Below are 3749 nucleotides of genomic sequence, written 5' to 3'. Positions count from 1 at the left end.
GTGTGTGTGTGTGTGTGTGTGTGTGTGTGTGTGTGTGTGTGTGTGTGTGTGTGTGTGAGAGAGAGTGAGAACTGAGAACCTCAGGAATCTGAAGGAACATCTGCATATGAGAGACGATCAGACCAACAGAGAGCAGCATTCAGCAGCCCTGTGTAGTGATGATGATGATGATGTGGCATGAGCTGTAGTCTGCTGTTAGCTGTCCCAAAACCGCCTCATTCTCCTTCACAGCCAACATGTGCATTGCCTCAGTATCTCACACAAAGCACTATAGTGAAGACGTCACGTCACGGATTCCTGTTTGTGCTTCAGTCTTCATGCTACATTTGTGCCGGACGCTTCACAGTTTCTGGGTTAATGGGACACATTTACACTCTCATAAAATACATGATCCATTCCATAAATAAACAATAAAACCCCTAATGCTCATCACAGAGGTTTTCTACAGCAGGCGACTCTGAATCGTCAGTCATTTTGATGTTTGTGTGCTGTTTGTTTTTCTGTTGACTTCGTTGAAAAAAACAAACAAACAAAACTTGCCCCTTTTAGACTTGCACTCTATTCATTTACTAACTGCTTGTTTTCTTTAAACATAACTAACACTAGCTTTTTTGTATTCTATCTATTTGCTTTCTTTTATTTATTATACAATTAACAAAAAGCAAAAAACGGCCTCTATCACTAGCTTGCTCTTTTCTTTTTCTATTCTATCTGTTTTCTTTTTATTTTAGAATTAAAAAAACCCTTGCTACGTGTACTGTGTTAAGCTAACTGAGACTTGTTATAGCACTTGCGTATCATTGCTCTTTTGTTGATTCTGATTGCTTCTATTGTCCTAAATCTTGTTAAATATGTTACAAAATTAACAACTGTTCTGACCCTCGCACACTTTTCAAAACTTTCTCTTCTCTTCTCTGTCCTCCTCCCCCTCCTCCTTCATCAACTCTTACAGCTGATGACTTTGCAATTTTCTTCACAAATAAAACAAGAACCATCAGTAACCAATTCCCCACACCACAAACCGATGATAACTTCATAACGACAAATACACACTCTCTCTCCTCCCTCTCTCCACTCTCGGAGACGGACATTTCCAAACTTATCCTTTCCAATCATCCTACTACTTGACCACTTGATCCTATCCTCACTCACCTCCTTCAGGCCATTTCTTCTTCAGTTACACCCGCGCTCACTCACGTTATCAACACCTCTCTTCACACTGGTACATTCCCACAGCATTTAAGCAGGCTTGGGTAAGCCCACTGCTTAAGAAACCCTCTCTAAACCCAAAACTACAGACCGGTATCCCTTCTTCCGTTCATTGCAAAGACACTTGAGCGAGTTGTGTTCAACCAATTTTCTAAGTTTCTTGCACAGAACAACCTCCTGGACAACAACCAATCTGGCTTCAAAAGCGGCCACTCAACTGAGACTACACTGCTCTCAGTTACTGAAGCCCTGAGACTGGCAAGAGCAGCTTCCAAATCCTCAGTACTCATCTTGCTGGATCTGTCTGCTGCTTTTGACACAGTTAACCACCAGATTCTCCTGTCCACCCTCATGAAGATGGGCATCTCAGGAACCACACTCCAGTGGATCAAGTCTTACCTCTCAGGTAGGTCCTTCAGGGTGTCTTGAAAGGGTGAGGTTTCTAAGTCACAGCTTCTTGCTACTGGGGTTCCTCAAGGCTCAGTGCTTGGACCTCTTCTCTTCTCCATCTACATGTCATCTTCAGGATCTGTCATTCAGAAGCATGGCTTTTCTTATCACTGCTATGCTGATGACACTCAACTCTACTTCTCATTCCAACCATATGATCCGACGGTAGCTGCTCGCATTGCAGCCTGTTTGAGAGACATTTCTAGCTGGATGAAGGACCATCACCTTCAACTCAACCTTACTAAGACAGAACTGCTTGTGGTTCCAGCAAACCCATCGTTTCATCACAGCTGCTCTATACAGCTGGGTTCATCAACCATAACTCCTTCCAGGACAGCCAGAAACCTAGGAGTTGTAATCGATGATCAGTTAAGCTTCACAGAACACATTGCTACAACGGCCCGGTCCTGCAGCTTTGCCTTATACAACATTAGGAAGATTAGACCCTTCCTGTCAGAGCAAGCCACACAACTCCTTGTCCAAGCTCTTGTTCTCTCCAGACTTGACTATTGTAATGCTCTCTTGGCGGGCCTTCCCGCATATCAAGCCTCTGCAACTGATCCAGAATGCAGCAGCGAGAGTGGTCTTCAGTGAGCCAAAAAAATCTCACGTTACTCCTCTCCTCATCAGGTTACACTGGCTACCAGTAACTGCTCGCATCAAATTCAAGGTACTGGTGTTTGCCTACTGTCACGCTCTGCTATGGTGCGGGAACACGTAGCAAGGAACGAGGAGACCAAGAGTATAGAAACCAAGGAATTTATAGGAACCAGATGAGTCCTCTGCACAATGTGACTTTGCTGCAGCCTGGAATTGAACTGCTGGTTTTGTCTGGCCAGAGGAGAACTGCCCCCTGACTGAGCCTGGTTTCTCCCAAGGTTTTTTCTCCATTCTGTCACCGATGGAGTTTTGGTTCCTTGCCGCTGTCGCCTTTGGCTTGCTTAGTTGGGGACACTTCATTTCCAGCGATATCGTTGACTTGATTGCAAAGATACTATTTAAACTGAACTGAGCTGGATGATGACATCACTGAATTCAATGATGAACTGCCTTTAACTGAAAAATTTGTGTTTACTATTGTCATTTTGCATTATTGACACTATTTTCCTAATTAATGCTGTTCAGTTGCTTTGACACAATCTGTTTTGTTAAAAGCGCTATATAAATAAAGGTGACTTGACTTGACTTTTCCTGGACTGTGCCCAGCTGCTGGAACAACCTGCCGATCTCAATTCGAACAGCTGAGTCTCTAGCCATTTTCAAAAAATATATCTAAAGACACATCTTTTTCGCAATCACCTGACCAACTAATACTAGCACTTACCTATTCTATTCCATTCTATTATTTAATAAAAAAAATAAATAAAAAAAAACCTAGCTATGTGTGCTGTGCTAGACTAACTGAGTCATGGCACTTGTATACTGTTGTTCTCTCGTTGGTCTGATAGCTTCTATTGTTCTCATTTGTAAGTCGCTTTGGATAAAAGCATCTGCTAAATTATTAAATGTAAATCAGATCAAATGATACGATCCATAGATCCAGGCAAAGCCACAGGCTTCTGAGTCAAATCTGTTGATGATGATTAAAATATTAAATCTGCTGATTAACATTATTATTCCTGACCTCTCATCTGCTCAGTGTCCTTAAAAAGCACATTTTTCCTTTGTGATGTTTGGAGCTGTGACTCTATGATGAAGACGACTGAAATCCTGCTGATTTCCGTTGAATTCCTTTGAGCAAAAAACAGCCGTTTGTCTTATTAATGACACTGTTATTCACAATATGAGACACACACACACACACACACACACACACACACACACACACACACTCACTTCATCAGATATTAACAGATAAAGACGGTTCAATAAATATCTTGTGTTATCTGCTGATGCTGATGAGTTATTCCTGTGTGTGGTTATGAATGTCTTACACCTTTGTTCCAGTTTCTGCTTCTGTGATGTGCGTCCTGATGAAGAGACGATGAATGATAAACGCAGACACACACACACACACACACACACACTCACTTCATCAGATATTAACAGATAAAGACGGTTCAATAAATATCTTGTGTTATCTGCTGATG

Source organism: Sinocyclocheilus anshuiensis, unplaced genomic scaffold, assembly GCF_001515605.1.
Source record: "Sinocyclocheilus anshuiensis isolate Anshui unplaced genomic scaffold, SAMN03320099.WGS_v1.1 scaffold2586, whole genome shotgun sequence".
NCBI lineage: Eukaryota > Metazoa > Chordata > Actinopteri > Cypriniformes > Cyprinidae > Sinocyclocheilus > Sinocyclocheilus anshuiensis.
This window is presented reverse-complemented; position numbering follows the sequence as displayed.